The 26,358-nt window shown below is 36.9% G+C and overlaps 1 protein-coding gene and 1 pseudogene across 2 annotated transcripts in view; one reads left to right on the top strand and one right to left on the bottom strand.

Moving 5' to 3' along the window:
- Positions 1–26,358, bottom strand: part of DLG2 (discs large MAGUK scaffold protein 2) — a 1,315,102-nt gene that overhangs the window by 1,213,250 nt on the left and 75,494 nt on the right. The window lies entirely within an intron of this gene.
- On the top strand, positions 14,889–20,114 carry LOC117080508 (annotated as a pseudogene).

The following is a 26,358-nucleotide window of genomic DNA, read 5'->3' on the forward strand; positions in this document are numbered from 1 at the left end:
AGTTTCTCAAAAGTTTTTCAAAATTAATGATTTTTTTCAATGTGAAATATTTAAGAAGTTATAAATTTTTATTGAAAGACATTAAAGATCTAAATAAATGCAAATATAGTCTATATTTATAAATAGAAAAATTCAATATTATAAGAAATCAATCTTCCCAAATTAACTTATAAGTTCCAAGAAATTCCAATAATAATCCCAATAAGAATTTTTGCAAAAGTTTCCAAGTTCATCTAAAACATACATGAAAGAATAAAACCTAAACAAAGACACTTCTGAAGAAAAATAAAATGGAAGAATTTGATCTAGTAGACCCATTTTAATAATAATTTAAATTTTTACTTAATATAATAATAATTTATTATAAAGAATTTTAAATTAATATAGTATTGATTTGGCACAGAGATAAACAAGATGACCATGAAACAGAATAGAGAACATAGAAACAGGCTTACATAGTATGGAAATATGATATAGGACAAAGTGAGCATTGCAGATAAGTAAGGGGGAAGAAGAAAGAAGTGTTATTTAATACGTATTGCTATGAGAAATATTTAGTTATTTGGAAAATAAGAATACAAAAGAATCAACACCAGACTGATTAAATACTTTAATATAAAAATATTAGTTTTATATCTTTATGATCTTGGGATAGGAAAATATTGCTTAAATAACACAGAAAACGTGTCAACTATAAAGAAAAAATAATTTTGACCATATTAAAATGAATAACTTAATTTACAAAGTGGGAGAAGATATCTGCAACATCTATGATCAATAGTGGATAGTATCCTGAAGATACAAAGAACTCTTAAAAGCCAATAAGAAAAAGATAATACAATATAGATGTAAGCACAGAGCAATAAACCATTATTTTGCAGAAGCAGACACATGAATGCTGAATAAACACATTTTTAAAATCTCAATAGTATTCTTCATTCTGATAAAGAAAGAATTCAATGATATTTTGTATTTCATAAGTCTGATAAAATTTTGTGTTGATGATATGAACAATGCAAACTCCTAAACACTTCTAGTAGGCAGATGAATCTACAACTACTTTGGAAAACAATTTGACGTGATCTTGTCAAGTTAAATAGGTGAAAACCGCATGACCTAGTAATTTCAATCCTAAGTAAACTCTTGTGTGCTGATATCAATGAATATGTGCAAAAATAAATGTTGCTGCATTGTTTGCAGTAGCAAAAATTGGACAGAATTGAAACATCTGTTAGCAAGAGCATGGATAAATGAATCAATATTATCCCAGAAATATTGCACAGAGTAGAAATTAACAATATACTACTACATGCAAGAATGGGGATGACTTTTAAAAACATTAATAAATGAGAAAAGCAAATTGCAGACGATGAAAGCACATAAATAGAATTAGGGAATGGTAAAACGTACCCTCAAAGGTAATAGCATTATTCTAATTCTTAACTTGGAGGAGGGGCTCATGGTGTCAGTTTTATTATTATACTATATCATTTCCACACATATATTTTAGTTATTAAATATAACAGAGTAAAAACTATCGAAGTTTCTTTATAAAAATTTTAAATGTAGAAAAATTACTCTGGCTACTGTGAGAAGAATGAATTGGAGTAGAGGAAGTCTGGAACCTGGGGGTTAATTAGGAGATTATTGTCATGCTGAAGATTATGGTGTTTTTAAAAAGATAAGCACTAGCTGTGAGTATGGAGAAGGAATAGATGGATTTCCCCAATGAGCGACATCACCATATTATAGATTCGTGTTTTGGCCTGAAAAATAAATGAGCCTCCCATGTATGCCTCATTTGTTCACTCACTAATTGAATCAAATATTTATAGGAAGTCAGAATTAATTTAGGCACATAGAGAAACTTGCTAAGAGGTCACCAATAAGATCTTGGAAAGAAATAAATGTACGAGCTATTTGGAAGAGAACTAAAAGCAGGGGCTGCTGGCTGACTCACTAATTGATTGGTCAGTTCCTACTAATGGGTATTTGCAATTACCTGCACAAAGCATCCAAGTGGGCTGCTGGGGCTTTTAAGACCAGTATCAGTAATAACTGTGTCATGGGAATAGTGCAGGGGTGACAGTGTGTGGCTATAAGATGCTTGGGGGAAGGGTGGCAGGAGGGATTTATTTGCTCAGAACACTGCCAAGCTGAAAACTGTTAGCACACTAGGCTGGAAAACTTCTACATATCCAGCAGAGTAACCTATAAATAGGAAGTTGCTTGTTGAAATTGTACATTAATAGTACAGCATTTTGAAGCTGTTATTGGACTCCTTAAGGGTCAATAAGTAAGTGAAAAAGTACAGACCCCACTTTCCCACTTTACACATCAAAGGAGGCATTGTTTGATATAGTTTATGATTTAATAGTTTGCCCACAGAGAATAGGCTGCTTTGTATTTAGATTTTGCTACGAAAGCAATCTTTGGAAAACCTAGCATGATTAAGGGCATAGAAAGTGTCTTCCTTTATGTCAGAGAAAAAATATTATATTTTGGAAGTACCTTTATCCTGAATAAGTTTTCTTCTCACAACGTTCATAGATAAATTAGTATACTTCCAGTTCACCACCAGAAATAGTCTTTCTTGATAGGAGCATATGGCTGTATAGAATGCTATACAACATGCTCTCACAGCAGCACAGATTTACTGATATTGGGTATTATGAGTGTAATCAGACCGACTACAAACATTCTTGGATATGAAATCCAAAAGTCAGATTCCTTCATAAGAGTCTAATCCCACAGTAGACTGAAAACTTCGTACATCAGTCCTGTTTACTGAATAGTATCAACTTTTGCACACACTGATTTTGAGAATCAATGGGACCAGCAACACGTGTTAGGTGTTTCGCAGAAGTGGAGGGGAGAACTAGGGAGGCTTCATAGCAAAGGTGACTATTGAGCTTGTGATTGAAGGATGAGAGCATTCTATGTGGGTTGGAACTAATATTCCAGGCAGAAGAAATGGCATAAAGAAAACATTAGACATGGTCAAAGAATGAGGAAAATTTACTATGGCTATAGCTTAGAATTGAAGGATCAAAATGGTGAATCGAGACCTAAACATGGAAAGCTTTGAATGCCATGTATATTCTAGGTCAGTTTTGCCAGAGATGGAGGGTATCAGCCACTGTGATAGTTCCTCAAAGCTCTTTTAAATCTATGCTGGCTATGGTGGTATAGAGAAGCTTGAGAGATAAACCAGTCTCTGGAAATTTTACCATTGTGGTATCCCTTATATCAACTTCCTCCTTTTTAGTTCCATAGCTTCCAAGCTAGTGCAGGCCCTTATTAACTCTAGCCTCTTAACTTTGCACTCAGTCTCTCTGCTTTCCAGGGGATTCTATCAATTGTATGAAGAGTACTACCCCAAACACCACCCTTTTGATTATGCTGCTCTTGTGCTTATCATTGAATGACTCCCTACTGATGACTGGATATATCCCAACTATTAATAACTTTGTCCTGAGTTTTCCTACCTACATGTATTTACTTATGCCATTCCCTCCACCATGTGGAGGATAATCAAAGTAATGACCCCACCTTTTTTCAAGAGGGAACTAGGAGGTTTTCTGATCTCTCCGACACAAACTTGCTTCCTCCCTATCAAAATTCTACTCATTAAACTCCACTCAAGGAAAATTCTTTCCATGAAACCTTCCCAGATCTTTCCAGCTATGTATAGTAATAATCAGTGCTTACATAGCACTTTCTAGCTTGTATAACACTTTATAGCTCATGGATCACTTATATCGTTGAAAGTATGGCAGAGAAATATTATTATATTACACAGTTTTACAGATGAGGGAAGGATTAGAGAGGTTCAATGACTTAGTGTTAATCATGGATCTTCTTACTCCAGATCTCATAGTCTAAACTCTGTACCTCATTCTTCTGCATTTGAATTCTTGAGAAATATTAACTACATACATTTTAATAGTTACAACCTCAATTACTTGTTTTTAATACAATGCATACACATAGTATTTAATAAACAAATGCAATGTCAACGTACCTAATTCAAATGATTCCAATCTAAAATAGACACTGGCTTCTTCCCTACCACCATAGTGTACATATGGCTTTCCCACCATAATGAGAACATGCTTTCTCTTTATGTGTTGTGCAATTACCTCAGTATTGCAACACATATTATACTGTAATTCATTTATTATCTTAACATTATTCTCTGCTAGGTCCTAAAGTAGTCCAGTGCTTGCAGTACATTTATTTGTGTATCTTCAATATCTTACTAAATGCTCACACATAATATGTACTCAGGGATTATTTATTGAGATGCTAACTAGAATAATGAACCATAACAGATAATCTTGGAATAATGTAGGATATGGTCAGACATCCATGTGTTGGATTCTTCTACTTGAGTATTGATGGGGGGAAGAAATCAGGAGGTGACATGTAGGTTCTAAAAACTTTCCTGATTTGTTTTGTTTTTATTTTTCAAGAACTTGAGAAAGTTCAGCAGTGTATTTTCCTGCTTTTCTTTTATACCATGACTATTTCTACAGAGGATCTGAGGCATTAGTGCCATCATAATACTCCTAATGTTATTACTGCCACTGTCACTAATACCACCACTATATTTACAAGTAATCCTAAAATGGGATAGCAACACTTTTCCTCAAGAAGTTATTTCAGTAACTAAATTGATACATATAAAACTTTAACACACTAAAACCTTGTAAACATCTTACAATTGATTGCTATGTAATCATAACATGATTATGTTATTTTTATGATCATTATTAGAACAATGGTCAGAATGGCTACTGTAGTTATAACTCCTACTAGGAGTTCCCATACATTAAGCATTTATTGCTCAGGTACTGTATGAGGTCTACCAAATCATTATTATTAACCTTAACAAAAATCCTCCAAGAGCTTCACTATCATTCCCATTTAATAGAGACAGAAATTAAGGACTAAAGATTTACTCATCAAGCTCTTCCTCAAGACATTCCTCCTTTTATTGCTCCTCAGCATTTTCAGTGAACATCACAGGTCAAATAGTGCAAGCACTCCCCGCTTTAACCCACACCACTCCCTCATCTTAAGACTAGCATGACAAAATTATCAAATAATAGTTACCTCTCAGAAGAGAGTCAACCTTTTATTCAAGTCAAAAGTCCTGAAAAATTTGAAGAATGAAACATCTAAAATTTCATATTACTCCCCCTGAAGCCAGTGCATGTTCCTAGGACACTGTTCATCACAGATTACTCTCTACCACAGATTACTTGTTACTGACAACTGCACTAGAAACTGGAAACCGTAGTTGGGCTGGATTACCAAATGGCTGCTCCATTTTTTCCTGAACAAGCTGCTTCCGCATTACTTATGACTAGTTCCCATCAAGACTGGGATAATTACGTTATTTCCCTACTCAAGGTTACTCTATATGTGTCACCTAGAAATCAGATCAAGTCTGGGGTTTCTTCTGGGAGCATCTGCTTGTAACTTCTAGGTACTCTGAGAACACAATCTTATGATCCATGAAATAGGTTTCCTAACTAAAAGCCAGACCTCATCTCTATTGGAGGAAAATGATAAAAATATTGAAATTTCAGATGGAAACAAAGTTGGCCTACATTACCCTTATTCAAGACCCAAGTGACAGACATTTTCCTAAAAATATCGGTATGTTGAAAATTTGAAGTCTGAGGTTATTCGAAATTTTGACTAATTTTTTGATTCTTGAACCTTGTATCTTTCTCATGATGGGCCAGACTATAGTTTAACATGTGAAAGAAAATCATGTTGTTTGGAAAGGCTAGTCATTTAGATTATAAGAGAACAACCACAGGTGTAGTCTTCTAATCCAATATTTTCTCTTTTCTCTTAAATTTTAAATGTGAAATTTAGTGGGATCCTTAGGTCAGGGATAAACAATTAGGTGCCAAGCATAGAATGTATTTTTCTTTGTCTTCATCACCATTGTCTTTATCATTTTTATCATAATAATTACGATAGTGTCTGCTATTACTTATTGAGGGTCAACTATGAAGACAACATAAGGCAGGTGTGTTGCCCCTGCATTAAATAATATGGTCTTCTCTCAACAGTACTAGGAGATATTAAAAGAACATATGTATAAATTATCAGTGGTTTCCAAATTTACATTGTGTGGAGTCAGAAGCAGACCATTTTCTGTGAAGAACCTTATCTCTGGTACCCCTGGCAACAAGGTCCTGAGCATGATTCCTCTTTGCTTCAAGACACAACACTTCTAACTTTTGAAAGCTGGGGTGGGAGGGAAGCCATGGGTAACTTGTACAGGCAGTGGGAAGGTCTATGTATCTGGAATCCTCCTCCACATCATTGATTCATCCAGCAAATGTGTACATTGGGAAGCATGTGGGACTTAGGGAAGAAAGCTGGTGGAGCCAGTCACTACCCATGACTCAGAGGTCTGAAGGTGGCAGAGCTTCTTGATATGTGATGCTAAAACATATTTTGGCCTGAAATTCAGAGGAATAAAAAGAAAGTAAAGATCCAGTCCTTATTAATTAAAATGAAAAAGGCACTGTTTATAAAATCAGCAACAAGGCTGAAGGTAGGGAAACACAAAGTCAGCTCTGCACTAGCAGAGAGGAGCTATGCAAGAGGAACATGTACAGGAGCAGCATCTGAACACAGTATATTAGCAACCTAACATTGGTAATGTCAGAAACATTCATTTTAAACACAAGGTTATGCACAATCATTTATTCAACAGTCTCAGTTGTGATTTATATATGTTGTATCCTGTATCATTTGCTGGTAGTAAATTGTATATAAGGCTTCTTGAACCCACAAAACACAGAAAAATCTCTAATTTCCAATTTCATTTCTGAACTCTTACAGAATTTACAACATATAGTACAAAAATTAAATTAGTACCTAACTGTGAAATTCCATATTATTCTGTTATTATAAATGAACAAATTTTGTAGCATTCTCCCCCAGAGTACTGCAGCAGAAATTTCAGCAAAGGTTTGTACCCAAAAGTAGAAACACAGGCGGTGGAGAAAGACAGACCTGAGTTTGAATCTTGCCTCTCACCAGATGTTAGCTATGTAACTGTATTAGACCATTCTTGCATTGTCATAAATATCTGAGACTGGGTAATTTATAAAGAAAAAAAGTTTAATTAGCTCAAAGTTCTTCAGACTGCAAGAGCCAGCATTTGCTTGACTTCTGGGGAGGCCTCAGGGAGATTTTCCTCATGGCAGAAGGTGAAACAGGAGCAGGCACTTCACATGGTGAAAATAGTAGCAAGAGAAAGAGGTGAGAGGAGGTACCACACACTTAACCAGATCTCATGAGAACTCACTCACTATCGCAAGGGCAGTACCAAGCCATGAGAATGCATCACCATGACCTAAACACCTCCCACAGGCCCCACATCCAACATAGGGGATTACAATTCAACATGAGTTTTGGCAGGGACACATATTCAAACTGTATCAGTGACAATGGTAAATTACTAGATCTCCCAAAAGTTAAAATGTCTCTTCTGAAAAATGACAAGAGATGTGTGTGTGTGTATATATATACACACACACACACACACACACACACACACACACACATATATATCCCCTGAGGAGGTTATTGTGAATATTAATTAGCATAACACCTGTAAAATACTTAACACAGCACCAGGCATAGATTAGGAGCCCAATATTCCTTCTTTCTCTCTATCCTTCTCCTTTAAAATCAATTATTCAACATTGCCAAGGTTATTCCAAGTTTTACATTTATTGAGCACCTACTATATGTCAAGCACTATATTGCATGCTGGCAGTGCAAAAATAAAAATAAAAAGGTTTACAATCTCTGCCCTTGAGAGATTTAGATGTTTGTGTAAATTGATTGTATGTTCCTTAATCAAACTGACCCTTAATCAAATTGTTGATTCAAAATTCTTCCAGTAAGGAAGTTAATAACTTAACTATACTCCAAATTATTCTGGAATATTTCTTGTTCTTTAAATACCAATATTGACTCTATCGTGCACTTTTATTGTAAGAACTATATAAAGTTTCCTGATGCATTTTTGCTTATCTTCACATCTTTGCACGTGTTACATCTTCTGCTTAGAAATGGCTTCCACCCTGATATACTTCAAGTCTTTCTCAGAAGCTTTCTTGAAACTTGCATGAATTTTGAAGAGCCTCTCTACTTTCATGACAACCTATGTGAGTTTCTGTCTCAGAAGTTACTTGGTGGATTGAGAGAAAGATATCAGTTTTATGTTTAACTTCTTTATAAAACAGAAACCAACCTGAGGGCAAAGATTTTTAAATTATTCATCTTTGTGTTTCTATGTTTAGCAAAGTGTTCAATGAATAGTTGGTGATCAATAATTGTTAAATGCATAATTGAGTGAAATAATGAATAGTCTGGCTGTGACCGAGATTGAAAAAGAGAACAGATGACCAGTATTCTACAGCACACTAAGCAGGTTTTGTCAGTTCATTTGTCTAGAACAGCCCCCATAGCTTTCTGCACAAGGCCAGGTCTCTCTGACAAGAACATTTGGTTTCCAAATTACATATTGCACAGCATGAATCCTTCCTTTCCTGCAACTGCCTGTTAATTATAGTGCCACCTTTGCTCTTTGTCTCAATCTCCTAATCTCTGAGATATAATAGCTGATTTACTTAGTTAGGATTTTCTGACCTTTATAAGCAAATTCTGAAACCCCTTCCCACATACATCTTTTTGTAAAAACAATAAAGAAAACAAGAAGTGTCTGTTCAGAGTTCAAAGGTAAAAATAAATATAAGATCAATATAAAATTATTTGACACTGAAAAATACTCCCCTTTGTTCCTTTTTTTTGTTGTTTTTATTCACATGTAATTGTAAAAACCAACCTGCTTTAGAGAGTAGCTGTGGGAATGCTGGGGAGCTGTCACTGGAGACTAGCAGCATCTCCAAGCTCTTGAAGCTGACAGCTCCTAGAAGCCGAATGAAAGATTCAACTGCAGAGTTCATTTGATCACACAGGCAGAAGTGCCTAGGAAAAGTTTCTACTCTTCATGTGAAAACTTTGAAGATTTCAAGTTCTTCCTTAGGTTATAATATTTAGCAAGTATTCTAACAATCCCTCTGTCATTCTCTGTTTTTTCAGGAGAGATACTGGGCCCATCTTATTCATTTGTGTGCCCATTACCTAACAGAACTTGGCAAATTAGGTGCTCACATACATACTCAAAAGCTCAGGCAAGGGGATATGACTGAGAAACGGAAGAAGGAAAAGGCAGACAAATGAAGAGAGGGAGAGAAAGTTATAGAGATAGCTGTTAAGGGGGAGAAAAGGAAAAGTAGAGGAAAAGAGGGAGGAAAGAAGAATAAGAGAAAGGGAAAATGGAGAATAAGTTCCTCTACCTTTTTCTCACAAAGTTTACAGGAGACGGAATCTTAAAATAAATATAAAACACCTCCAAAATATTCATAGTTACTGTGAGGGTGAGGCCCCTCTCCAGGCAGTTGTTGACTCTTAGAACCACTGAGGTACAATAGAGACACATTCCAGATATATCATGTTTGCTTTACCTGTCCCTTGCCTTGGTCTACCTAAGAAGGATTTCAGGCTCAAGTAATGAGTGATATTCCTCAACCCTTTCCCTTACTGACCCATCAAGAAATCCTTAATGCCACCCAAGACCATCATCTATTCAGCCTGAGCAGATCCAGTGGTTTCCTAATAGCCCTTAGGGTAGGGGAAAGACAGCAGGAGCCTATGTCTGAGTAAATTACTCAGAAGGGGCAACAGAATCTTGTAGAAACCATTTGGAACATTTCTCCAGCCCTCTTTTGATCCTGAGGTTAGGTTTGGGGTAGCTCTTTTTTGCTACTATGACTCTTTCATCCTTTGATCTGATTTTCAATCCAACTCTCTTTTGCTTTAGAATTTGCGGTGCTCTTCACTGCAAGGCCTTCATTTTCCTAGCATTTTTAAACATCATAAGAGTTTAAATGTCACTTGTTCTATGACAAAAGCAGTAACTCTTGATTGTGAGAACTTAACAATAAAAAAATTAAAAATAAATGCATGATCTTATCTATTAAATAGAGCCACTGATAGTATGCTAGACTTTTTAATGCACATTGACACATATATTTATTGTCTTAAGAATAAGATGACACTGTACATAGTTTCTAATCTGCTTTTTCTATCTGAATAATACATTATAACAATTTTCTTTCATTAAAAATTCACCTCAATATTATTCTGATGGCATAACTCTTTATGTTCCAGCGATTCCTTGTAAGGAAGCAGGGAGTGAAGAAAGCTCTGGAACTCTAGCAGTCAGCCTCACTGTTCACTTCACCCTGGACTCACTGTTCCTGTTTTTCCTGACATAGCATAGCAGCCAGTCAGAAGTATCACCTTAGCATTTGTTTGGTTTGTCTGTTTGTTTCAGGAAATATGATGCCAATTCTGTGAACTTGGTCTGGGTGATTCTTAAATGCATCAATGCATTTCTCACACACAAAAAATGTTTTGTTTCTACTGTGAGCCATCCCCATGGAGTATCAATGTAGAAAAATGGGTGTTTTAATGGTAAACAAGGCTACCAAAAGTAATGGCAGGGAGCACATTGCAAATAATTCACTAGATTATGTGTGTTCCTTATGGAACAGAGACTCTATCTTCTCTATTTTTATTTCTCTCAGGCTTAGACCAGTAATTAGCCTATTAAAAAAAATCCAATCCATTAAGAAATGTTTACCTAATGAATGAATGAATAACTAAGAGAATGGGCATAAATGATAATTAAGAAGACTGGTAATAGGATAATAACATTTCCTGACACTATCACATTATTTTGGGAAAAATAAACAGTGTGCTATAGAGAAAATGATTTAAAATTTAGACAAAAATTCATCTTAAGACACATAACAGAAATACAGCATTACTAATCCTATGTTTTCTGTCAAACTGTCACAACAATAAAATGTCCTTACAGAAATGTTGCTGTGATCAAATGAGATGAAGGTGTAGTGAACCAAGGAAACCCGGAACTTCAAAGTGTCATAGGATCTCAGCACCAAGACGATATTACAATAGGCCATACTTCACTACTACCCCCCTGCCCAATACATACACATAAAAAGACTACAATAACAATACAACAAAATAAATATCTTCACTGAAAAGAAAGTTTTAAAATGGGTGGCAAGGAACATGGGTACCAGCTGGTGCTATTTCAGGTAACATGAAATAGTAGAAAAAATGATGGACTTAGGAGACAGACCTAGGCACAAATTTTGGTTCTACCACTTCTTAGCTATATAATTTTGGTCAAGTTGTTTACTTCTCTGTCATAGTTTTTTCTTTGGTAAAATTTTTATAACAACTGATGCTTCTTGGGATTATGATGAGAACTAAATAAAAGGATGAGAAGTCACTAACATCATATGTATTCAATAAATGTCATTTCACTCGCTTTTCCTCACTGCCACACCCCTGGCTTTGCCTGAACCAGTGAGAAGAAGATGTTATTTATACTAAGCAGTTTTGCCTAAGGCCTTGCCCACTAGCAGACCTGAATACCAAACTGCCAAATGGAAGTTTTCTGTGTTGAAACATGTATACCAGACTTCAAATATAGAACTCAGAGGTTATTCTATCAAAAGCTTAGCACTTGTCAACAAGAACAGCAGACTCCAGAAATCCTGTCAGTCTTGCATTTTTTTTTTTTCCAAGAGAGAAGCAGACAAATCTTCATTGATCATTCTACCGAGGTAGCTCTAACCCTCCAAAATAATATATTTAAAATCGCAGGTTATTTTATCATGTTTGAAGAAAAAAAATTACTGGAAATAAGAATCTTTATTCACTCTTTTAGTGTTAAGGTCAGTTGACCTAGAAAAAGAAGAGTGCTCCCTTTGAGACTAGAGTGAAACTCTGACTGAAAAGGAAGAGGTACACTGGAACATGTAAATTTGATACCATTTTACAAATGGAACTAAAAGGAACATTTACCATAGTAAGCTGACAGCCTTTAGTAAAGTCAGGTTTAAGTTTGAAGAGTTCCAACTTCCACTAAGTGAATCATGTCTAGCAGTGCAGACAGATGATTCAAGCAAATTTCAGATCATTCTTCTAATACGGTTAAGCCATCCCTGAAGGTAAATGTTAAAACTATTTAATAACTGAAGCTTCAGGCTTTGCAGCTTGGGGTTTGCCCTTAGACTTTTTGGTTGCTACTGGAAATAGGATTATATTTTAAAGTTTCTTGTATCAGAAAAAGCAACACTCCAAAATTTTTACATCCTTTAGCTTTACTGCAAGCAAGCTCCTGTCTTTGGGTAATATGGATCTTTGCTATTCACAAATAAAAGGACACATTAAATGTATGCCTTCTTCATAAGTCGGTAGCTATGAATGACTTTGAGCAATTCCATAGCTTTTATTTATTGAGTAAACTCCTCAGCATCAAATAGGTCTCTGCTCCTGAGATGAAAAGAAGAAAGGCTGGGTACTCAGAATAATTCCAATAAAATGATGTTTATGATCCATGTATATTAACAGTGTAGCCATTTAGAGAAAGTCAGGGCTATTTATAATCATTCTGGACTTTCTCCAATCAATTATTTCCCTGTTTGAAACTCTTCAGTTGCTCTTATTTTTAGAACAAAGTTCAGACTCCTCAGCTTATTATTCAAAACTTTTCTTGATCTGGTACTTTCCTACCTTTCCCAACAACATCTGAAACTCTCACTTTTTCTCCCTGGAGATTTTGTTTCAGCCACACTTAACTACCAGCCATTACCATGACTTCTCTGTGCTTTTTTCTAACCTGTTTCCTCTTTCTGGGATATGCTCCTCTTCTCACCCACCCATACCTCCTGCAACACAGATTTCTGGGCACTAAATATACCCTACTCATTCATTAAGAATCAACTCGTGCACCACTTACTCCAAGAAACATTTCTTGACCGCCTCCTCTTCCCCTCTCCCTGGACAACAGGAATCTGTCCTCTGGTCTCCCACAACATTGTTTATTTTTATCATAGCATTTCTTACTGTGTATTATGACTATTTGTCAAAAAAAATGTTCCTTGAAGGTAGGCTCTGTGTCTCATTCTTCATTAAATATTGATACAGAGCCTGTCACACGGCAGTTGCTCAATACACTGTCATTGTTGTTGATGAATGTTGACTACGGGCCAGGCTTGTTTCCTAGAAACATACAAGTTTAGGACCATCCTTATGATGCAGGGACTGAACAAATCACACACACTGGCCTGCTCTCATTGTTGGGTTCTTAGTAAAATTTGGACTGAGTGAAATAACAAAGGCAGCTGTAACAAGAAAATAATAATAATAATAAGCAAGTACTCACAGGCAGCTTGCTGTCTCACTGCAATAACTGAAGCAGGATAATGAGGAGACCGGAATTATTGGCACATTTAGCCATATTCTTTAAAGAAAAAAAAATACACACATACATACATACATACATATATACATACCAAAAATGCTCTGTACAGCTGCTCTATTTGCACTTGAGGCATCTGCAACTTAGGCATTAAAACATATGTGAAGAGTATGTCAGGCTATTTGGGTTGAGAAACCTGGATGTGAGATCCAACTTTGTTTGTAACCATCTGTATTGCCCACAATCAGCCCCTTCATCTCCCTGGTTCTCAGTTTCTTCCTTTTACATGATCTTTGATCTCCTTTATAGTTCAAAGGTCTCATTCATTTTGACATTCTGAGCTGGTAGAGACCCTGACACACATAAAGTATTCAAAAATACATGATAGTTAAGTTTAGCCTAAACTATCTACTTATTTTAAGTTCATACTAAAGATTTCTTCATATATTGTGGACTGTAACTTAACTGGATGTGTAAACAGAGTATAACCTACTCTTTTATCAATCAGTTTCAGCCAGTCACAGACAGACAACTATTCAAACTGTGTTCAAATAAGGCAAATGCCAAGTTGTAAACAATGCAGCTGTTTCTGTATCTTACTTTCATTTTCTATATGTCACCTTCATTTTTCTGTCCATAAATCTCTGACCATATAGCTGCCCAGAGTCTCCCTGAACCTATTCTGGTTCGAGGGACTGCTCGATTTGTAAATTGTTCTTTCTCAATTAAACTTTGTTACATTTAATTTATTCAAAGTTATCCTTCTGACTAAGCGAACGAATAAATGTCACTCTCCTTCCCTGTATGCTTTTGGGGTTCTGCAGAATGAGCCACAAACCATGATAACGAACTTGAAGGAGGCTGTGTCCTACAAGCATTAAGAGCTACAGTTTCCTCTCAATCTGCTTGAACAAGCCTTTTAACGAAGTAGCACTGGAGCACAAATTGGGGAAATACTGGACATCCTCAAGGCCAACAAGGAAATGGAGACACAATAGATGAAGATTACAGGGGCAATCCAGAAGTTCCTCAGAAAGGCACAATAATTCAACCCACTAGAGGAGAGGATGCCAACAGGGGCCTCTGCAAAGAGCAAGTGATCCTTTGAAGAAAACAAAGCTTCAGTTTTCCTATGAAGTTCTTCAGAGAAAAGCAAAACAATAATAGCAAACTTTCCTTTAGCTCTTCCCAGGCAGTGGGAATTTCAGACAGAAGATCAGCATATTTGCCCTCAAAAGCCACAGCTTGCGTGTGCCCATGTGATCAGGCCCACTGGGCATCTGTTGGCAGGAAGTCGAATGCTGCCTTTCTGATAAAGGCTTGATGGACAGCCCTTCTATATTCCTTACCCACCCTTCTTTGGGGCCAATACTGATGCCCATTACCACTCTTGGCTTTTAACCTAAAAGCCTGATGCCTACTGTGGTCTTAATTTATTGCCCAGTAGATGCTTTAAAAGGAACATGAAAAATATACAGGCATGCGTGGAAAGCTAAAGCATTTAGAACTTCGAGCATCTTCCTTGTAATAAATACCTAATACATATGTGTTAAATAGATTATTTGAACTATAAATATACAAGTATAATTATTATTATATAATACTTGTATATGTATTTTCTTTCCATTCAGCTATGCATTTCTCTCATTATTTTGCTTAGGACGTTAACTATGAAGATAGAAACAAATATAAAAAACAAAGCACCTATATTTCCAGGCACTATACTAAGCCGTCACACACATAATTTCACTTAATTCCCTCAAGGACTCTGTCATCTTCTTCATTTTACAGATAAGGAAAGTAAAGCTGAGAGAAGTAAAGTAGCCTCCTCCCACCACGATCACATACTAAGTGGTATGGCTAGGATTTGAAGTCTGCCTCTAACATCTATGCTCTTAGCCACAACACCATACTGCCAAATGCTTCTTCATACATTCTTCACACAAAAATGTGTACTATGGCATTTAACAATAAGTAGTTTATTCCTTAATTAAAGGATAAATGAGAAACAGTGAAAAGCCAAGGACAAAATGTAGAACTTGGTAGTTTACCATGGTTTGAGAAAACCAATGAGACATTGTTTGGGAGGAACTATGTTGGTGTTTCTGAAGTTAGGGTACATGTATAAATTTCCCTTTCTACCCTTTGCTAATCTGGACAATGCAGATTAAGTTTTTTTTCTTATAGAATATGAGTGAAACAAATATATAGTCACAGAAGTATGTATGTGCATGTGTGTGTGTAAAAATCAAAGTCTGAAATACATCTTTTGAGCCTTCAGAGATTCATTTGGCCTAGAAATAGCCACAGTCCCCCCTAAAATTCTAATGCCTAGGATTTATATGCTCCTTATACAGATTAAGAAGTATTGCACAGTAGTATTACTATGACATTGAAGTTAAGAAGACTAGGATTCAAATTCTGATTCTGCTACCTACCAGCTGTGCCTCCTTGGCCAAGTTATTCAACTACTAGTGGTCTGGGTTTCCATTTCTGTGAGTTGTGGAGAGTAAAATCTACCTTGCAGGATTATTATGATGTTTAGAGATAATTTTTGTAAAATTCTTATAGTCATTTTGGGTAAAAAACAGACACATAAAAATGATGATTTTTATTATTCTAGGCAGAGGAAACATCATTTTCCTATTCTGAAATGCACACCTGACACACTTCTACTCGTTATGTAAGTCTTAATTCAAATGTCATATTTATTTATTCTATTAACATTTCTTAAGAAAATAATATAATGCTTTTTGCTATTATAAGGTACTTGGAGAAAAAAATTTAAAACTTAATATCTCTGATCTCAAGGGATGCCCACTTTTATTTTTTTTTTTTTTGGAGGGTGTTTTGCTCTTGTCACCCAGGCTGGAGTGCAGTGGCGCAGTTTTGGCACACCACAACCTCCCCCTCCCAGATTCAAGCAATTCTCCTACTTCAGCCTCCTTAATAGCTGGGATTACAGGTGCCAGCCACCACGCCCGGCTAATGTTCTTCTTCTTTTTATATGTATTTATTTTATTTTTTATTTTTTAATTTTATTTTAATTTTTTTGTATTTTTAGTAGAGACAGGGCTTCGTCATGTTGACCAGGCTGGTCTTGAACTCCTGACCTCAGATGATCTGCCCATCTTGGCCTCCCAAAGTGCTGGGATTACAGATGTGAGCCACTGTGCCTGGCTGGGATGCCCACTTTAATGGACAGGTTAACAGAACATTATGTGAAGTGTGGTAAGTGTCCAAAGGAAGCAATGTCCAGTTGGCTTTTAAGGCCAGAGGACAGGCTACAAGGAGAGTCAGAGAAGTCCACCTCGAGAAGCTTACAAGGAGTTTCCCTTACAAAGATTATAGCAATGATTATGAAAAGTTTCCTAACACCCCCAGGCTAAGTGATCACTCTTTTCTGTGAACCTACCACATGATTTATATCTCTATCACAGCATTATTCATATTGAACTGAATGTTTAATTACCTAGCTCTGCTGCTAGACAATGAATAACTTGAAAGCAGTGGCCATGACTTTGACTAAGATGAATTTTCAGCATCACCCATAGGTTCTAACCTAGAGAAGCAGCTTGATAAATGCCTGAAAGAACTGAATTGAATTGTCATGGACCTCTGAAAAGGCAGGTGGTTAAATAGCAGGACAAACTATAACCCCAAACTGCACCTGCTTGGGATTGAAGGGAAACAAGAGAGGGAGAAAGATGACTTCATTTGTTCTTGTCTGCGAAAGTTCAGATTCAGAGCAAAGCAATGCCAAAGGCAAAAGTGCCAGGCACTACTCTCTAGACACTTCAGCTCATTTTGTTTTGTGGTCTGTGATTGAACTCTGGTATAAATCCGAGGTCTATGGCCTGAGATGGTTCTTAGTGTGGAGCTTTTGGTTTACAGTGTAATGTAGTCTCTTCAAAACATGCACTCTGGAACAAGTAAGAGGTACAAATCTGATTCTTACAAGATTTTCTAGCAGAACTCTCAAGTTTTTGTGAGGCTTAGAAAAAGTTAAACATTTACAACGTGCCAATATGAAGCTCATTTAGCCTCTGCTAATGACTTCAGTGACTTTCTTAACTATGTTACTTTCTATCTGGCTTCTCTACCTTATGTTTGCCTTAGAGAGCTGGAATGAAAACTTGTTTGATTGGTTGGCTGATTTCATCTTTGATTTAGCAGCTCCAACCTCTACTTTCCTTTTGACCCAATATTAGATGTGTTGTTCAATCCATTGTCTTGAAATCTGGCCAAATTGCAAATAAGCAATTTCAACAAGAGTAATAAAAATGGACAGAACATAAGGAAGAACATCAATTGTAATCTTTGCTTAACCTCCTGTGTGGTCCAAATGTGTCCTTGGCACCAAATGGAAGGTGAAGAGGAAATAGAAATAGATAACTTTCACTAAAATTCGGTGATTAATAGTACCACAGACAAGATGGGAAAGAGAAATAATATCAGTATTTAGTGTGTGTTTACTATGTGCCAAATACTGTCCTATGTTATCTCATTTACAGCCAATGGCAACCTAACAAAATAGGTGACAGTCCCATTTTTTGCAAGGGAAGAAGTTCAGACCCAAAGTAGTTAAGATGTATAATCATTTAAGATTAAAAGCAACAAAATGATGGAGCTATAATGTGAACTTCTTTGTCTGTCTGGCTTTAATGTACATACTTTATCCATTAGAAAGTTAAATAAGTGTTAGTTTTTGAAATTATTCAACTAGCCATACTTTTTGTTTCATTATAGATTTAATAATAGAACCACAGTCTGAAGTAGAAGGAACAGAGGAAATCAAATATTCCAAAGACTCCATAACTCATCATGGGAATTAACACAGAACTTCTGTATTATCTTCAGAAATTATTAGTTTGATTTCATATTTTGTGTGTGTGTGGGTGTGTGTGTGTGTGTGTTTAGCAAATTAGAGTTTTGGTCAACATGCCATTGATACTGCATTAATAGAATTCCAGTATAACACTTCATACCTTCATTAGCTTGTTGGCTATCATTACCAGCATATCTATACTGAAACACTGAATATAATTCAAGAACCTCTATTGGAAATTCTGGGATACCCAACCTGAGGACCACTGATCAAATCTGACAGCACTCAGTGTGATTTCACATCACGTCTGCATGAATATACTCAGCTTATGTCTTTAGCGCTCTTTAATTTTTTAATTTAGTTATTTTATTTTATCAAGTATGTTATGAGTTCCTTCTCATTTATTTAAGTTTCCTCACTCAATAAACCAATATTACGATAATAGGATCCCAGACTCTAGCATTTGGAAAGAGTTGCTTATTTTTGACATTTTGCTCTAATATAATCTGAGTGTTATTTTTTGAAATTGTTCAACTAGCCATACTTTTTATTTTATTGAATGTTTTGTACTGAACATATCTTTCATGTTCTGAAATGGCAATACAACTGCAGCATATTCCAGATATCTCTGTGTGTGTGTGTGTGTGTGTGTGTGTGTGTGTGTGTATGTGTGTGTGTTTGCCTAAAAGTGACCTTTTGATTATTTTCTTTTTGTAAAACCAAAGAATCATTAAGGCATCCATAAATAAAGCATAAACAAATAATAGCTGTTGCCATCTTATAACACTGACAGTTTTAGTACTTATTATAAAGGTTTGCTTGACTTCAAGCCTTGTACATTGTATGAGGGAACATTAGACCATTTACTTCCAGGGCATTGATGAGGTCATAAGGCTAATTACTAAGACTAAAACCCAATGCTCCTGAACTTATTGGCTAACATCTGCCTGCTACTTGGTACTGCCTCTGGAGTCCTAATTTCAAACATTATTAGTGGCTCTTCCCAAATTAGCAAAGAAAGTCACACATGGGCCTTAGGTTGCTCAATGCCAATGCTCCCTCCCAGGGTCAGATCTGCTTTCTCAGTTCCCTTTCTTCTCGATATATCCAATTCCTTCCTATTCTCAGTGTGCTTCCCACTCTCAGGCTGCTCAGCACATCTGTCTGAGTAGGCTTCCTCATCCCTCCAGACTGACAATAGCTTCTCCTCATCTCCCCATTCTATTAATTTCCAGAAGATAATAAGCCTATGAGCTATTTCAATTCTAAAATTTTTACTTCTGCTCTTTGCCACAGCTATGGCAAGAATGAAGACTTTCTCAGCAATTAGACTGTCAACACTCCAGAAAACGTCAACATTACTCTAAAGGGACACACAGTCATTGTGAAGGGCCCCAGAGGAACCCTGTGAAGGGACTTCTGTCATATTAATGTAGAACTCAGTCTCCTTGGAAAGAACAAGAGGCTCCAGTTGACAAATGAAGAAATAGAAAAGACCTGGCTACTGTCTGTACTCTTTGTAGTCATGCATAGAACATGATCAAGGGTGTTACAGTGGGCTTCCATTACAAGATGAGGTCTGTGCATGCTCTCTTCCCCATCAATGTTGTTATCCAGGATAATGGGTCTCTTGTTGACATCTGAAATTTCTTGGATGAAAAATAAATCCTCAGGGTTTGGATAAGGCCAAATGTTGCTTGTTTGGTATCTCAAGCCCAGAACAATGAATTAATCTTTGAAGGAAACAACATTGAGCTTATTTCAAATTCAGCTGCTTTGATTCAGCAAGCCACAACAGTTAAAAACAAAAATATAAGAAAACTTTTGGATGGTATCTACGTCTCTGAAAAAGGAAAAGTTCTGCAAGATGATGAGTAAGATCTAAGAGTTGTCCAGCTACAGAAACAAGATGCTCGATGATTCCTAAGACCTATTTGTGATATATAAATGATGCAATAAAACACCTATTGATGGCCAGGCATGGTAGCTCACGCCTGCAATCCAAGCATTTTGGAAGGCCAAGGCAGGTGGATCACGAGGTCAGGAGTTCAAAACAAGCCTGACCAACATAGTGAAACCCCGTCTCTACTAAAAATGCAAAAATTAGCCAAGTGTGGTGGTGCATGCCTGTAATCCCAGCTCCTCAGAAGGCTGAGGCAGGGAAATCATTTGAACCCAAGAGGCGGAGGTCGCAGTGAGCCGAGATCAGGCCACCGGATTCCAGCCTGGACGACAGAGCAAAACTATCTCAAAATAAAGAAAAAAAAATGCATATATATAGAGAGAGATTTGGAAATTTTTTTTACATTTAAAAAATAAATACATTTTTTATTTTATTTTATTCTGATCCCTTTTCCCTCTGGGGAAACTGATCTGGGGAACCAGGTGTTAGAGTCACACACAGTCGATGGTCTCTTTTCCTTAAGATCATAATAGTCTAGCAGTTACAAGGACAGACCTTGAATCCACGCTTTCTGAATTTCAAACCCAGCTTCTGCCTCTCACCTGCATATCCTTCAGCAAATTACCCAAACTCTCTCTGTCTCAGCTTCACCATATATAAAGTGAATATATCAATAATGCCTTTTTAAAATTATTATACTTTAAGTTCTAGGGTACATGTGCACAACGTGCAGGTTTGTTACATATGTATACATGTGCCATGTTGGTGTGCTGCACCCATTAACTCGTCATTTACATTAGGTATATCTCCTAACGCTATCCCTCTCCCCTACCCCCTCCCCACAATAGGACCTAGTGTGTGATGCTCCCCTTGCCGAGTCCAAGTGATCTCATTGCTCAATTCCCACCTATGAGTGAGAACAAGCGATATTTGGTTTTCTGTTCTTGCGATAGTTTACTGAGAATGATGGTTTCCAGCTGCATCCATGTCCCTACAAAGGACACAAGCTCATCCTTTTTTATGGCTGCATAGTATTCCATGGTGTATATGTGCCACATTTTCTTAATCCAGTCTGTCACTGATGGACATTTGGGTTGATTCCAAGTCTTTGCTATTGTGAATAGTGCTGCAATTAGCATACGTGTGCATGTGTCTTTATAGCAGCATGACTTATAATCCTTTGGATATATCCCCAGCAATGGGATGGCTGGGTCAAAAGGTATTTCTAGTTCTAGATACTTGAGGAATCATCACACTGTTTTTCACAATGGTTAAACTTGTTTACAGTCTCACCAACAGTGTAAAAGTGTTCCTATTTCTCCACATCCTCTCCAGCACCTGTTGTTTCCCGATTTTTTAATGACTGCCATTCTACCTGGTGTGAGATGGTATCTCATTGTGGTTTTGATTTGCATTTCTCTATGGCCAGTGATGATGAGTATTTTTTCATGTGTCTGTTGGCTGTATGAATGTCTTCTTTTGAGAAGTGTCTGTTCATATCCTTTGCCCACTTTTTGATGTTTTTTTTTTTTTTTTCTTGTAAATTTGATTGAGTTCTTTGTAGGTTCCGGATATTAGCCCTTTGTCAGATGAGTAGATTGCAAAAATTTTCTCCCATTCTGTAGGTTGCCTGTTCACTTTGATGGTGGTTAATAATGCCTTTTTTAAAGAGGGTTATGTTGAAGATGACATAAGTTAATTCACATAAAGTCTTTAGGAAATTGCCTAACCCACAGCAAGCACTCAATAAATGGTAGCTATTATTAGCTACTATTGACTTCCTTCAGAGATGTCCTTCTCAGTTGCCCTTCACTTTGACCTCTGGAGATGGACTTCTCAAACATTCCCCTTCCTTATGAATCCATCCTTAAAACAAGCTCAAAGCCTAATGATGAGACAAACTGCATGTTTCCAGGAGAGTCAGCAACTCTGGGGTGTTCCAAACTTGATGTTTTCCTGTACACTAGCCTGGGTTTGACCTACCCCTCCCTGGATGCTTTGCTTCAGTGAGGCAGCATAATTTAAACGGCTCCAAGGCCAGACTACCCAGTTAAGAACTCTGACTCGATTCTACTTTCACGCGTGGATTACCTCAGGCAAGAACTTACTCTTGCTGTGCATAATAACAGTACCTAACTTATGAGGTTATGAAGATTATATATTAGTTCAATATTTGTAAAATTCTTAGAACATGACCTGCATGTAATAAATTATATATGAGTTTGTTGAATAAATGCCAGTTGCTATTAGAAGTAGAAATGTCCATTTTTGTCAAATAATGAAACTGTGCATGAGTGGATATGTTTTATATACACACACACACACATACATATGTATACATATATATACATATATATAGTGTGTGTGACATATGTATATGTGTGTGTGTGTGTGTGTGTGTATTAAAAAAGACAGGTTGACTCCTTTATAAGTTTCTACACGAGCTTGAATTATCAAACCTTACTCCTAAATTACCAATAAAATTTCCTCAATGACTTTCAAACTTACAGTAACCACATTCATCCAAGTAACATAGCAAAGTCCTGAAAAATAATACTTATAGTAAACTAAAGCCAACTCCTGCAGCCTCGTATATACAAAACTTTTCCTACCTAAATTGCATAGGAATAAATTTGTATGGAGTATAAATCAAATACAGATAAATATATTTTGTGATAATGAGAACTTTTAAAGTGATAGAGATACACCTCAAATTTCTGCAATCACTCATAGATCAAAGAAATTACAAATTAAATAGCTCCTAATGTACCAAGCACCACATTAAGTTCTGGGCATATAATGGGAAATAATAAGAATGCTTGCCTTCCTGTTGCTTACTTAATTCCTATCTCCTTGTAGTCTTGATTGTAAGATAGAATCCACCGTAAAGGAAGCAGAAGAGAAGACATGCACCTGCCTGCTGCGCTACCTGTAAACCAGGGCTAGAGCTTCCCCATTCTACGTGGACAGTTTTACCTCCTAGTTGGAATGAAGCAGAGAGGGAGACTAAGTGTTTTCCTTTTTCAATATAATGTGCATTGAACAGTCAGTGTGCACAATTTTGTAGTAGCCCTGAGAAATGACACAAAGAAAAGACAAGGTCTTTTATTTTTCTATCAAGAAACCCCAGAGAGCACCTGCAAATTGATTTAGCTATTTTAAAAGAATCAAGAAAAATTACCTGCATAAAAAAGAGTACTTAAAATAATGCTACAGTAATTTTTTCCTCTCCAGTACTTTTTTTTTTTCTTCTCCAGTCTAAGCTGGTGGTTAAAGACAGTGAAATATCTTTCATTCTAAACTTAATTCCACTCTATTCAAGCTCTGGCCAGAGTTAAATTGACTTATTTTCCATCACCATTTTTATACCTGTTAACACATTTTAAGGTAGATTCTCTGTGTCTCTGGGTACACAGTAGGCACTTTTGAGGCTGTGCTAGTTACTTGGGTGTGGGGGGCAGGATGGGAGGTGATTGGACTGCCAAATCAGTCTGTCCAGGAAGGCCTACTCAGGAATTGGGCCCTTTTAATGAATTTCATGAAGATATAACTTTCTAAAGGAAATCTCTGTGGACCACAAACAAGTAATGCAGTTTTTGTAACTTCTTCCCTTAGAAACAGAGAGAGCAGTTATAACCATTACAAATAAGCAGCTTCCGAGCATAGGATGTAGAATCTGATGACCGAGCTCTTTTATTTCCCAGGTGTTACCCCAGTTTCCTCACCAGCAATACGAAGGGACCAAATAGATTTCCTTTGCAGAAAAATCATAATGCAGGTTAGTAAAATCACCTTCTACACTGTAAAATGTTCTATATAATTATTATTCCCTCAAATCTGGAAGGATGGTTCTCTTAAAATAGGAGAATCTTATCTCTTACAAAGCAGAGATTTCACCCATACCTTGATAACAGTTTAGACCACTAATTGCTTTGGGTTTTTTGTTTGTTTTGTCTTAGGCCAAGACTTCTGTACAGAAGAAGAGGTGTATGGGGCTTTTAACTTTTCTTTCGCTACTTGGCAGAACAGCAGAAATGCCTCTGCAGCCAATGGGCATACAAGTCTGCTTCTCATAAAGCAATGTCTGATTTTTTTTTTTTTTTTTTTTTGAGACAGAGTCTCACTCTATCGCCCAGGCTGGAGTGCAGTGGCCGGATCTCAGCTCACTGCAAGCTCCGCCTCCCGGGTTTACGCCATTCTCCTGCCTCAGCCTCCGAGTAGCTGGGACTACAGGCGCCCACCACCTCGCCCGGCTAGTTTTTTTTGTATTTTTTAGTAGAGACGGGGTTTCACGGTGTTAGCCAGGATGGTCTCGATCTCCTGACCTCGTGATCCACCCGTCTCGGCCTCCCAAAGTGCTGGGATTACAAGCTTGAGCCACCGCACCCGGCCATCTGATGTTTTTAAAATATGACAAGGAAAATAACCATAGGAGCAACAAGGTGTTAGTTTTACCATGTGTTAAATCATTGTGCCAGGTAGTTTACATATGTCACCTCTAATCCTTATAATCACCCACATAAGTGTTGCTGTATCATTCTCATTTTATTGATGAGTAAAGAAGTTCAAATCATTCTCATTTTAATGATGAGTAAAGAAGTCAGTATCTTGCCCAGAGATACAGAGCTGGTAAGCGGTAGATAGGGAATTTAAACCCAACCCTGCCTGTTTCTAAATGTTTATTTTTTGCTTCCCCAATACCTGGCCATCTATACGTGTAGAGGCAGTATACTAAGAATCCGGAAATCATTCCTGAGTTTTCCTGGGGGCTGAGATGGGTCTTCTTGAAGGTCCATCGACGTGCTCTAAACCTATCCCACTGCTTCACGTGTAATGAAGCTCAACCCAGTTCAGAAGAATGAGAGGCTCACATCTGTGTGAGCGTCTCCTAGGGTGAAATTATTTCTTCACTTCCTCCAGCAATGAGATTATCTTTCTTCGCTACCTGGTAAAGTTTTCTTTCAAAAGAGCATCTTGAAATTATAGTGTGCAAGGCACTATAAACACATGTAAGATGTCTTATTGGAATGACGTAATTTTTTAAGCATACCAAGAAAAGAAAATGGGGAGAGTGGGAAAAAAATAATTCTTGTATGTGGGTGCCTGAGCATTGTGTGGCTAACACAGGAGATTTGGATGACTAAGTCAAAGGCCTCTGCCTCATCCTCTGCCATTGTTTTAAGACACACAAATTCTCTTGAATTTGGAACCTGCAGTGCTAAAGAAACACATAGCTCTCATTTATAGAAAAATCATACTGCAGCACATTCTCAATTATCTGTACACCTGCAGAGTTGCATTAAGAAAGTTAATATCTTAGCATGGAAAATTTACCTACGAGTTTCAAAACCATGACCTTACCCTCCAGGCACTCCTGCTTTCAAAACTGGATGAAGAGGAAGCAGTCAGGGATACCAGAGAGGGAACTAGCTATGGAGGGACACAGGCTTTGTTCACATTCTTCATAGTCCAACTACTAGCTATGTGCTCTTGGACAAACTATTGAACGTCTCTGAACCTCAAATTATTATCAGTAAGATACGGGGTTATAATAGGTACCTTTTCTAAGAGTTAAATAAGATATGTCAAGTAACTATCAATATCTGATATATAATGGGGCCTAAAAGAAAGTTAGTTATTTTTGCCCAAAGCCTGAGGAGCAGATTGTAGCTCACTTCTTCTGAGAGTTTGGGAAAGGTTCTCATCGGATACAAGGATAAGCTATTAAGTGACCATCCATAATTAACTTTAATAATGTTTTTGCATAGAGTGGTGAGCACCACAGGTTAATATTTCCCATGCTTGATATTATTAATTGCATGCACTCCAGTAGAACATATTTCCAGTGAGGCATCTCCACAACTGGATGGACATAGGAAACCCGGTTCACAACATTCAGGCTAACTCAGTGAAAAGAGCGACACAATAATTGGTCACATTTCTTCCACAATGATGATGGTGTGAGACATCTTCCTGAAAACTTCTGAGAAGTGGGTCAGCTCTGAAACATCTAATGCTTTGTTTTGGATTTTTCTGTTTGTTTTTAGTTTTCCATAAAAAGCAAAGCTGTGGACTCTTAAAAATTTTCAAGGTGGGGGTGCAGGTGTATTCTCTAGCACTGGTTTGCAGTGGCTAATAAGAAACTATGTGGCTTCAAGTAATCTATGCACACAGTAGATGGAAGAAAATAATCCCGTTCCCCTAAATACAGGTTATTTA

The sequence above is a fragment of the Trachypithecus francoisi genome, unplaced genomic scaffold (assembly GCF_009764315.1).
Source record: "Trachypithecus francoisi isolate TF-2019V2 unplaced genomic scaffold, Tfra_2.0 Lachesis_group8, whole genome shotgun sequence".
Lineage (NCBI taxonomy): Eukaryota > Metazoa > Chordata > Mammalia > Primates > Cercopithecidae > Trachypithecus > Trachypithecus francoisi.